This window comes from Oncorhynchus mykiss, chromosome 15 (assembly GCF_013265735.2).
Source record: "Oncorhynchus mykiss isolate Arlee chromosome 15, USDA_OmykA_1.1, whole genome shotgun sequence".
NCBI classification, from domain to species: Eukaryota; Metazoa; Chordata; class Actinopteri; order Salmoniformes; family Salmonidae; genus Oncorhynchus; species Oncorhynchus mykiss.
The window spans coordinates 21586137-21599590 of NC_048579.1; the positions used below are offsets into that span (position 1 = coordinate 21586137).

Below are 13454 nucleotides of genomic sequence, written 5' to 3' on the forward strand. Positions count from 1 at the left end.
AAGGGCCTTCCCCAAACTGTTGCCACAAAGTTGGAAGCAAAGAATTGTCTGGAATGTCATAGCGTTAAGATTTAACCCAAACCATGAAAAACAGCCCCAGAACATTATTCCTCCTCCACCAAACTTTGCAGTTGGCACTATGAATTGGGGCAGGTAGCGTTCTCCTGGCATCCGCCAAACTCAGACTCGTCCTTCGGACTGCCTGATGATGAAGTCATCACTCCAGAGTACGCGTTTCCACTGTTCCAGAGTCCAATGGCGGGGGGCTTTACACCACTCCAGCTGATGCTTGGCATTGCGCAAGGTGATCTTAGGCTTGTGTGCGGCTGCTCGGCAATGGAAACCCATTTCATGAAGCTCCTGACAAACAGTTATCGTGCTGACGTTGCTTCCAGAGGCAGTTTGAAACTTGGTGGTGAGTGTTGCAACCGAGGACAAACGATTTTTATGCACTACGCACTTCAGCACTCAGCGATCTTGTTCTGTGAGCTTGTGTGGCTTACCACTTCGCGGCTGAGCCATTGTTGCTCCTAGACTTTTCCACTTCACAATAGCCCTACCTACATATACACATTACCTCAATTATCTCGAGTACAGTGACTCGGTACCGGAACCCCCTGTATATAGCCTCGTTATTGTTATATTATAGTGTTACTTTTTATTTGTATTTTTCACATATTTTCTTACTTACTTAAACAAAAATCTGCACTGTTGGTTAAGGGCTTGTAAGTAAGCATTTTATGGTAAGGTCTACACCTGTTTTATTTGACAAATACAATCTGATTTGATTTGATTTAACAGCACTTACAGTTGACCGGGGAAGCTCTAGCAGGGCAGAAATTTGACGAACTGACTTGTTGGAAAAGTGGTATCATGACGGTGCCATATTGAAAGCTCTTTAGTATGGCCATTCTATTGCCAATGTTAGTCTATGGCGATTGCATGGCTGTGTGCTTGATTTTATACACCTGTCTTCAACGGGTATGGCTGAAATTTCTGAATCCACTCATTTGAAGAGGTGTCCACATACTTTTGTATATATAGTGTAGCATGGAGAGATGGATGGAGGGCCATGTATGCTATAGCTTGAGCTAGCAGCCCACCATAGTGTTGGCTATCACACTATAGCTAGCAGCTGAACATAGCCTTGGCTATGGGGTTTCAACCCTGTTCCTGGAGAACTACCGTAGGTTTTTGCTCTAACCCCAGTTGTAACTAACCTTGTTCAGATTATCAACCAGCTAATTACTAGAATCAGGTGTGGTAGAGAAGGGTTGAAGAGCCCTGTGCTATAGATAGTAGCCCACCATAGCTTTGGCTATCATTTTAAAACTAGCAGTTCACCATAGCCTTGGTGATTATGATATTGCTACAGTAGATTTTAACATTAGCATTGTAACAGACAACAGTCCCCCACGAAGCCTCGTTACCTATTGCTCCACAAAAACTGCGGCCCTTTGCAAGGGAAACAACTACTTCAAGGTCTCAGAGCACTGAAGTCACCGATTGAAATACTGCTAGCGCCTACCGCTAAACTAGCTAGCCATTTGTGTGTGTGTGTGTGTATGAAGGTGGAATTAAGTTGGCACTGATCCTCGCTTTTCTCTGCATCTCTGATGAGCTGTCTTGTTATATGGGAACCATGGACTAATGACTGCTCAGGCTGACTCAAAACACATCTGAAGGTCGCTAACAAGAACATTGGGAGGAAGAATGTTTGCTATTCTCAAATTAGCAGGGCACTATTTCTATTCTATTCAGATGCAGTGGTCCCCTAGGATTCTTTTCGACAGTGGTGGCAAAATTAGCGTTGGTGGGACGTGGTAGTGTGCGTGGCCAATGGCACGGTCTCCGATCAGATTTTTTTTAGGCCTTCTTGGCCGCAGAGACAAAATGTTGTTGTTTTAAAGCTAATTTCCTGCAATTCTACACATTTTGTCATGGGGCGGAGAGAAATTTGTAGTTATAATGCTCATTTCCCCAAACTCTACACATTTTGCTATTAGGCTGAGTATTTTTTTTGCAGTTTTCCAGCTAATTTCCTGCAATTCTACACATTTTGCCATGGCTTATGACGTGTTTTTATGCTATCTGAGTGACTCGAACATAACAAAATCAATATTGGCCCACATTTCATGCCATTTTGGGAATTTTACATTCTCCGACTGTCTTGTTTTTATTTTTGGTGATTGTTAGTTCTCAAAGATGATCTTAGAAATATATAATAAGTCCATTATCTTTTCTCCATGCTTTATATCTGGTTGTATTCAAGTTTCCACTGAAAATGTGTTGTTTTTATATGGCTTTGATGTATCTCCGCCTTGACATATTTTAGACGCATTTGCCATTTCCATTCCATTTATTGGAGGTCTTTACAGGGGCTGTCATCGGTAAATCTTCTTCAAGGACTAAAGCACACGAAGCACATAGTGTTTCAGCATTGAGAATGCTTCGAGACTTTGCTCACATAATTGCCTTTCGTTCAACAAGTCAATCTAGACCTTGAGCACAATGTATCGTGACTCTTAAATAAGAAGCTGATTTATTCCAAGTGGGGTTCAAAATGGGTAATTCAAACTGGTATTAAGGCAGATAAGCACTGCTTTGCTTTACGTTTTTGACTGAACTAACAAACAGTGTTTAAAGAATAACATCCGCTTGTCCAAATTACACTATGGTATTGGAATTAGGTTCTGTATTGAACTGTAGTTCGATTCTAACCGTTAGTGGCCCAAAGATGTATGCGTTTGGTTTGTGTATCAATTGCCAAGCCATAACTTGGCTCACTATCTGTTATTACAATATCGACTTCCTTAGTGTCTCACTCCCAGCGATAGTTTATTTTGTGATCACAAACTGTGTGTGTGTTGTGTGTGTGTGTGTTATGTGTGTTTAGCGATGGGGCACTGTGTATTCACCTGTTCCAGAGAACCAAGGGAAACAACAATAAAAACCTGTCTTCTCTTATTCTCTCTCACTTTCTCTCACACACAAAGACACACATGCATAACACCCTTCGCGGGCCTCACACCACCAGCTGGCCCCGCACCACCAGCTGGCCCCGCACCACCAGCTTTTACTGTCTGAAGAAGAAAGAGCCACATACATACAGTAACAACATGCCAGCTTTCTCTCTCGCGCTTCCTCAGTCACTACCGCTCCCTCATAACTCTCTCTCTTTCTCACACATTCACACTAACACAGATAGATCACAAACAACAACTCCCACCCAGGTATGGAAAGGGAAGAGAGGGCAAGGACAAAACACTGCAAGGCCCTGACCAAATCCAATCTCCCATATGGCACAGCTTGTACCCTATGCTATGCACATAGGGTGGCATTTGACTTGTAAAATAGTAGAAAATTAAAATCTTAGCTTACACTTTGGGCTTTTTAATAATAGCTATTGGAGTGAACGTGGGATAAAAACCAATTCAATTTCACTGGTACTGTTTCCAGCTATTTTCCCAAAGACTGCATCTACCTAGCCTTCACTGCTACATTAACCCCCTATCCCTAGTGAGAGAATACGGGAAGACTAGTTGTTGTTACTCAAACCACAGGAACACTAACTGTCTTCATGGAGTCAGCCAATGGGGATCGTAATAAAATAAAAACCATGGCAAAAGTCAAAACACAATAACCGGTCCTGGAGCAAGGCTACTCAGATATGCATGGAAACAAAGGCTATCCCTTCTGCAGGTTGCCGCTAAGTTCAATGGCTTCCCTCTATAAATTAGCAGCGATGTAGCCCTTAGCGGGTCATAAAGCTAACGGGTTAAACACTGGTAATGAGAAGACTGGTCACCTAACAGAGCGGGGGTTCATTTCCTTGGCCAATTGAACTATGATCTGAGCATGCCCCACCATACCTTCTCCACTGTGCAATCCGGTTTTTGAGCTGGTTACGGGTGCACCTCAGCCACGCTCAAGGTACTAAATGATATCATAACCGCCATCGATAAAAGACAGTACTGTGCAGCCGTCTTCATCGACCTGGCCAAGGCTTTCGACTCTGTCAATCACTGTATTCTTATCAGCAGACTCAACAGCCTTGGTTTCTCAAATGACTGCCTCGCCTGGTTCACAAAACTACTTCTCAGACAGAGTTCAGTGTGTCAAATCGGAGGGCCTGTTGTCCGGACTTCCGGCAGTCACTATGGGGGTACCACAGGGTTCAATTCTCGGGCCGACTCTTTTCTCTGTATATATCAACGATGTCGCTCTTGCTGCGGGTGATTCCCTGATCCACCTCTACACAGACGACACCATTCTGTATACATCTGGCCCTTCTTTGGACACTGTGTTAACTAACCTCCAAACGAGCTTCAATGCTATACAACACTCCTTACGTGGCCTCCAACTGCTCTTAAAACCTAATGCATGCTTTTCAACTGTTCGCTGCTCGCACCCACCTGACAGACTAGCATCACTACTCTGGACGGTTCTGACTTAGAATATGTGGATAACTACAAATACCTAGACTGTAAACTCTCCTTCCAGACTCATATTAAACATCTCCAATCCAAAATTAAATCTAGAATTGGCTTCCTATTTCGTAACAAAGCCTCCTTTACTTACGCCGCCAAACATACCCTGGTAAAACTGACTATCCTACCGATCCTCGGCTTCGGCGATGTCATTTCCAAAATAGCTTCCAATAGTCTACTCAGAAAACTGGATGCAGTCCATCACAGTGCCATCCGTTTTGTCACCAAAGCCCCTTATACCACCCACCACTGCAACCTCTATGCTCTAGTCGGCTGGCCCTCGCTACATATTTGTCACCAGACCCACTGGCTCCAGGTCATTTATAAGTCTATGCTAGGTAAAGCTCCGCCTTATCTCAGCTCACTGGTCACGATAACAACACCCACCCGTAGCACGCGCTCCAGCAGGTATATCTCACACTGGTCATCCCCAAAGCCAACACCTCTTTGGCCACCTTTTCTTCCAGTTCTCTGCTGCCAATGACTGGAACGAATTGCAAAAATCGCTGAAGCAGGAGACTCATATTTCCCTCACTAACTTTAAACATCAGCTATCTGAGCCGCTAACCGATCACTGCAGCTGTACATAGCCCATCTGTAAATAGCCCACCCAATCTACCTACCCCATCCTACCTACCCCATCCTATTACTTCGCTACTGTGGCCTATTTATTGCCTTACCTACTCACGCCATTTGCACACCCTGTATTTAGACATCATTTTTTTATATTGTGTTATTGACTGTACGCTTGATTATTATTGATTATTCCATGTGTTGTTGTTTGTGTCGTACTGCTTTGCTTTGTCTTGGCCAAGTCGCAGTTGTAAATGACTTGTTCTCAACTAGCTTACCTGGTTAAATAAAGGTGAAATAAGAAAAAATATTTTTTACATTTGGCGAGTACTAATGGTTAGCTACAAATGATATCGCTGGACAAAATATGCTTGAAATGTATAAGGCTTGGTGGTGACCTACGGGAGGAGATGTGAGGAAATGTTGATATGTATGTACAATGGTTAAGTCGAATAAAATACATATTAAGATGTATGCCAGGAGTAGATATATCCTACCATAGAGGCACACACACAGGATGACTGCTAGGGAACTGCTGACAAAGACCAGTGTTAATTCTTCCCCTTCAGAACTGCAACAATGTGAGAATCATAAAAGATGTTTGGGGAGAGGAAAAGCTTTTTCCTGTCCTTGGAAGCTTCCTGAAACCAAAAAAATGAAGAGTTTGAAAACTTTACTCTGGTATGCTTTGTTCAGTTAAGTGTGCAAGCTCCATTTGGGCGCAGCGAGGCTGGGGTGTCACCGGGGGTAGTGCTTATCAAACACCTCCTAATGAGGCTCTGGCTGAGAGAGGCAGAGGAAGAGAAGAGAGGCTGATTAAAGACAAACCAGTGAAACTCACAGGGAAGAAAAGAGACAGTATGACTTACACACACCAATACACACACACACACCAGCCACCCGAGACATGCGCTGTTCTCCATGCTCCCGTCCGTCAGGCAGTACCGGTGCATCAAGGCTCAGACAAACAGACTCCTAAACAACTTCTATCCCCTGGCCAAAAGACTGTTAACCTCTACGGGATCGCCCCCCCCCCAGATATGCAATGGTTCATTGGATCAATCTAAAACGTCACACATACACTGTTGCCATCTAGTGGCCAAAATCTAAATTGTGCCTGGGCTGGAATAATACATTATGGCCTTTCTCTTGCATTTCAAATATTTATTTTTTTCTTTGTATTATCTTTTACTACATGTAATGTGTTATATTCTCCTACATTAATTTCACATTTCCACAAACTTCAAAGTGTTTCCTTTCAAATGGTATCAAGAATATGCATATCCTTGCTTCAGGTCCTCAGCTACAGACAGTTAGATTTGGCCATGTCATTTTAGGCAAAAATTTAAAAAAAGGGTTGGATCCTTTAAATGGCTAATGACTACTGCTCTCCCTCTCCCACAGACTATCCACACTGACCATATGCCCATCCACATATGCCCGTCTTACTTTTATTTTTATTCAATTTTTTGTTATTATCTTTTATTATTATTATTAATATTACATTATTATCATTATCACTGCATTGTTGGGAACGAGATCTCAAGAATTTCCCTGTAATGTTTTACACCTGTTGTATCCTGCACATGTTGCAAATAAACTTTGAAGCTTGAAACACAATGCAGCCTGAATATTTCACCAGGCCTCAGGGTTGTCTGTTCACGATGCTTAGTCCATCTGTGAGTGGATAGCTTGGGGACCTGCACCGTATGGTGAGGGGGCGTAGGGACTCCCATGACTAGCATATAAAAGACTGTGTGTGCATCAAATCAAAGTTTATTGGTCGCTTACACAGATTTGCAGATGTTATCGCAGGTGCAGCGAAATACTTGTTTCTAGCTACAACAGTGCAGTGATATCGTGTGTGTGACATGGAGCTGTTTTCTATCTGTGTATGGCTGTTGCATCCCACTCAGCTGATGCTGTGTAGGAGACTAGCAGACAAAACCATAAAGACACAGACATAAATAGAATGAGTGACCTATCATCATTAACCCCTTGCCTTGCTCTGGACAATCACCTAAACCCACAAAGCCTGCACTTACACTGAGTGTACAAGACATTAGGAACACCTTCCTAATATTGACTTGCACGCACCCCTCTTTTGCACTCAGAAAAGCCTCAATTTGTCAGGCATGGACTCTACAAGGTGTTGAAAGTGTTCCACAGGGATGCTGTCTCATGTCGACTCCAATGCTTACCACAGTTGTGTCAAGTTGGCTGGATGTCCTTTGGGTGGTGGACCATTCTTGATACACACGGGAAACTGTTGAGCATAAAAAACCCAGCAGCGTTGCAGCTCTTGACACAAACCGGTGTGCCTGGCACCTACTACCATACCCTGTACAAAGGCACTTAAATATTTTGTATTTCCCATTCACCCTCTGGATGGCACACATACACAATGTCTCAATGGTCTCAAGACTTAAAAAACCTTCTTTAACCTATCTCCTCCCCTTCATATACACTGATTGAAGTTGATTAACAAGTGACATAAATAAGGTATCATAGCTTTCACCTGGTCAGTCTATGTCATGGAAAGAGTTCTTAATGTTTTGTATACTCAATGTATAACCCCATTAACATCATGTAACTTGCCCATCCAGAAAAGCAAAAATATTGGAGATTATCAGCAGAAATGAAAAAGCTGTCATGCCTGGCGTACAGTATAGATCTTGACCTCATTACTTCAGACAGTACTGCAGTGTGTAAAGGGATGTTGAGGTCATCATAACATTTTATGACATCCATTCTGGGGGGAGATCTAGGATTCCCTCCCCCAATCCAAACCATAACAATAAGCTTGAATACTAAGGTACTATCTAGAACATAAACATCCTCATAGGAGAACCCTTTGAAGAACCCTTTTTGGATCCAAGTAGAACTATTTTGGGTTCCATGTAGAACCCTTTCCACAGAGGGTTCTACCTAGAACCAAGAAGGGTGCTCATATGGGGACAACCGAAGAATCCCTTTGGAACCCTTTTTCTACAAGTGTACCTTGCATTCCCTAGCACGTTACATTTTTACAATCAACACAATATTTTATGGGCCATTTCTCAAGGAAGTGAGTTTGAACTCCCTAAATGGGGTAATGCAGATTTATGCAAAGTGGGTTTCATTCCGAGGACACTGGTAGGACTTTAGTCTATAAAATGGTTAGTATTTCCTAGACGAGTGCTAAGAGAGCTGGTAGAGCAGACACACATATAGCCGAAAGAGCTTCAGGGGAGAGGCAGAGAGGGGCAGAGGAGAGGGGGGGGGGGGGGGGGGTGACACAGGATGGAGTGTTGGAATGGCAGAGTGGTCACAGAAGTGAGAGTGGAGGAGGAGAGTGAAGGACAGCGAAAAGGAAGAGAAAGAGGAGTATGAGGAGGGAGGCAGCGGGTGGTGGACAAAGTGACAAAGTGCTGCCTGTTGGAGCTCAGAGTGGACCACTGATAGAGAAGCACATAATTCTGTTACCAAATCTGTAAAAAAGAAAACAGTAACAGAATGACTGCAACTGAATTGGCTACAATGGGAATTCATTGTAGTCACAAACCACAGTCGCCCACCTGCTACTGTTCTCCCTTCCACTGGCATACTGTTATGTTCAGCTCATAATTGATTTTGTTATCTTTCTGTCGTCATGTGGTCAAACCAAGTGTTAAAACAGTCTGAACAACCATTCGCTCTCTCTCCCCGTCTCTATTCTCTCCAGTTAATGTCACCTCTCCAGGCTCTTACTGACACCTACCCATGAGCCCCCTCTCTCTCCATTTACTGTAACCAGCCCTCTCACCTAGTGAGCAGGGACTGACCCATGGTCCATGGACATTGAAATTTGGTCAGTCCAAATCTGAACCAATCATAGACATCTGTTTCACAAGTGTGAACAGCAGAATACAGTAGAGCACAGTACAGCACAGCACAGACATTTAAGAAAACTAGAGTATACTAGAGTATAGGTCAGAACAATACAGTACTGCAATACAGTTTAGTACAGTACAGTAGAGCACACTAGATTAGAGTACAGTATAATTTACTGTATGGCACTGTGCTCTACTGAACTATACTGTATTAAACTCTACTCTACTGTGATGTGCTCTACTGTAATGCACTCTGTGATAAACTGTGATGTCCAAACTTGTGAAACATAGACTTCTATGATTGGTACAGATTTGGTCTGTAATGCGGGCGGAGAGCATTACAATAATAACCCGTGTGTAACGGTTTTCTTTAGGTGAAGGAGAGGCGGACCAAAATGCAGCGTGGTGGTTATTCATGATTCTTTAATAAAGAAAACTATACATGAATAAACTAACAAAAAAAAATAATAATAAATGTGAGAAAACCTAAACAGCCTATCTGGTGACAACAAACACAAAGACAGGAACAATCACCCACAAGAGATCTAAAGAATATGGCTGCCTAAATATGGTTCCCAATCAGAGACAACGATAAACACCTGCCTCTGATTGAGAACCACTCTAGGCAACCATAGACTTACCTAGAGTACTACTCTAACCACAATCCCATAATTACAAACAACCCCAGACAAAACAAACCACATAAATGCCCATGTCACACCCTGGCCTGACCAAAATAATAAAGAAAACACAAAATACTAAGACCAGGGTGTGACACAGTGTGTAGAAAAATACCCTAACACGCAAAGGAAGATAGTAAATAACTCTACCTTTGTGTACCTATTCAGTATACATCACCATGAAAATAATGACATCCATAATTATGTATTTCTGTATAGTACAGACCAGGGACCCATGATGTCATTCTGTTTCCATCATTCTGTTACCGAGTGTTAATCCACTTCACTTACTGTAGTTGCATTTTTTCAAACTCAAGGTGCCATGTCATAACTGACACCCCATTCTTTCGGCAGACATCTTTAAATCCTCATTCAGAATAGATATTTAACAGCGTTTTGAAAATGTGGTCACACAAAAACTGAGGGAGATTTTACCGTCATTCCGTTACCAAACATCTGCACTGTTCTTCAAGTAAATGTGTTTTTGTAAAATGTTCAGTGGAAATTGTTAGACGTAGTCCTGCATGGTTTGTTTAACTTTGCAATCAATGGTTTTTGTTTGGCATACTTTTAAAGTGAAAGATCTGAATCTCATCGTCATTCAGTTACCGTGGAATCCCAGTGAAAAAACTGAGGAGGAGATACTTCTTGTTACAACGACAACTCCTCATCCGACATCGCACCTGAGAGGCTTCCGATATCTCACTTTACCTTTTGACCTCAAATGTGATAATACAATAGAAAATGCTAATTAAATCTGCCTCACACAAAAAGCACATCATTATCTGAGCAGCTAGCATAGCTAGTCTGTTTACTAAAACGACGCAAGTTCAAGTCAACAATGAAACCGCATCTTCTCATTGAGAAGACCACATTGGAAACAAGTCTCTTGACTTTTTTGGATCCTCACAGTTTTGGTATATTTATCTATTGCCTTGTTTGTCCAACATTTTGCGTATTTAAATTGTCAAATAAAATAAAATAAAACTGACACACTAGCCTAGGTACCCAAGCTAGCATTGCGTCGTTTAAAGCTGGAACGCACAAACAAAGGACACTAGGTGATGGACAGGACAGGCTGGAAGCGGAAGTATGGAACTCATTTCCCCAGCAGGTAATTATGTTCCCCAGTTGGACGTGTGCCTGGCAGCAGCGGGGGGATGAAACTGTTAGACCATGACAACCCAGCGGGTTGCTCATAGAGACTGGGAATGACAGCTAGCAACAGAGAACAGAGTACAGAAGGGAAGATGCTGAGAGAGAGAGACTCTGCTGAGAGAGAGTCAAACGGAGTGAGGGGGGAAGAGAGGTATCGTAAATAACAGTTTTACAGATGCAGAGATGGAAAGATTGTGTTAATGACTATCTTGGCTAAAGGAGATGATTGGACGGGGTCTAGCCTAAACAAACCGTGTCAGTGTCAATATAGCTGGAATCGTACCAAGTTCCACAATTGAGGGTGGGGGAGACGGAAAAAATAACATCAGTGAACCTGCATGCATGGATAATCAGCCCCACTACTGCTAAGTGACTAGGGATCAGGTTGAGAGAACACTACTTATTATAGACACCTATAAATACACAACACCTATCGCTAATCCATGCACAGCCAATGTTAGTCGTGATCCATTTTAGTCATTTAGCAGACGCTCTTATCCGGGGCAATTAGGGTTGAGTGCCTTGCTCAAGGGCAGAATTATTTTGCACCTAGTCGGCTGGGGGATTCAAACCAGCAACCTTTTGGTTACTGGCCCAACGCTCTTTAACACTAGGCTACCTGCTGCCCCCAGTGTATCGATATACTGGGGGCAGCAGGTAGCATCTCTCTCTCTCTCTCTCTCTCTCTCTCTCTCTCTCTCTCTCTCTCTCTCTCTGTCTCTCTCTCTCTCTCTCTCTCTCTCTCTCTCTCTCTCTCTCTCTCTCTAAGATGCCGTGTGAAGGAACATCAAGGCCCTCTCCTGAACACTGCTCAAAGCAGTGGTGTTCAGGTGCCGAATGTACAGTGGCATATGTCTTCAGATCATTCACACAATCCTGGTTCTCGGTCTACAGACAGAGCCTGGATTGAGTCAGCTACCTTGGAAGACTGGAAGGAAGGACATTGTCCTCTGGGGAACTATGTGTGGGCCTGGCTAGTTTCCCTGGTGATGGTGTTTGTGCCTGGGCTGTAAAGCTTAATGTCCTCCCCAGCTCCCATCTCATACAGTGCAAATTGGAGGCTTCTATCTCATGGGGCCAGGGAGCAATGACTACACAGACAGAGAAAACAAGGTTGGCAGGTAGCCTAGTGGTTAGAGAGGTGAGCCAGCAACTGAAGGGATGAATCATTAGATCCTTTGTTTTGGGACTGTACATATGTAGCTTGTTTTAGTTCGCATTGCAACATTTACCTGGAGCTAACTCTGCAAATAGCACTGCTGAGTGATTTGAAAAGCCAAAGTCAATCGATCAATAATATAAGAATACTCTTAGCAAAAATGTTTATCTTTAATTTACAATCTGTTGAAACTATGTGAGTAGAAAGGTTCAAAACTTTTGTGAAACATCACAGCACATTTGAAAAATATATGGCAAATAGAAATCAAAACTGGATGGTCTTCAGAGATAGATGGGAGGATTTGAGGGTAGCTGAAGGAGACTTAAAAACAAACAAAAGATAACTATTGTAAAATATACTGTTTCCATAAAATGCATATTGTATGTATAAGCTGGAAGTAAAAGCCTAAGTGTTGTTGTCCATTAGTTTACTCCAATTAAGGGAGGGGTGGTAGGGTTAGGAGAAAAAAATAAAGGAAAATATATTCAAATATATATATACACTGAACAAAAATATAAATGCAACATGTAAAGTGTTGGTCCCTTGTTTCATGAGCTGAAATGAAAGATCTCAGGTTCTTCAAAGGGTTTATCTCAAATATGTTTATTTCCCTGTTTGTGAGAATTTCTCCTTTGCCAAGATAATCCATCCACCTGACAGGTGTGGCATATCAAGAAGCTGATTAAAGAGGCATGATCATTGCACAGGTGCACCTTGTGCTGGGGACAATAAAAGGCCACTCTAAAATGTGCAGTTTTGTCACACAACACAATGCCACAAGTTTTGAGGGAGCGTGCAATTGCCATGCTGACTGCAGGAATGTCCACCAGAGCTGTTGGCAGAGTATTCATCATTATTATCTCTACCATAAGCCGCCTCCAATTTTGTTTTAGAGAATTTGGTCATACGTCCAACCGGCCTCACAACCACAGGCCATGTGTATGGCATCATGTGGGCGAGCAGTTTGCTGATGTCAACATTGTAAACAGAGTACCCCATGGTGGCGGTGGGGTTATGGTATGCGCATGCAGGCATAAATTACGGACAAAGAACACAATTGAATTTTATTGATTGTCAATTTTAAATTTGAATAAGATCCTGCGGCCCATTGTGAGGCCCATTGTGAGTCCCATTGTGAACCCCATTGTGAGGCCCATGTTTTTTGGTAGCTATGACCAACAGATGCATATCTGTAATCTCAGTCATGAAATCCATAGACTAGGGCCTAACAAATTTATTTCAATTGACTGATTTCCTCATATGAACTGTAATTCAGAAAAATCGTTGAAATTGTTGCATGTTGTGTTTATATTTAAAAACCTGTATATGTATGTGTGGCTTTCAGAGGGGTTGGGTTAAAAGTGGAAGACACATTTCAGTTGGACCTTGTATACAACTGACCAATAAAGCGATCTTTATTTTAAAGTCCCCTTGTCCCAACGAAAGAGGTAATTCAGCTTGAGTTGCCATGGTTAGAATAGGAATCTTTTTGGTTTTAGTGTCTTTACTCGGCTTTGTCCAGGTGGGGTGCAACTGGACAAGA

General features: G+C 42.5%; 1 protein-coding gene across 1 annotated transcript in view; it reads right to left on the reverse strand.

Moving 5' to 3' along the window:
• The window catches only part of kcnh2b (potassium voltage-gated channel, subfamily H (eag-related), member 2b), a 302512-nt gene that overhangs the window by 273918 nt on the left and 15140 nt on the right, over positions 1 to 13454 (reverse strand). The window lies entirely within an intron of this gene.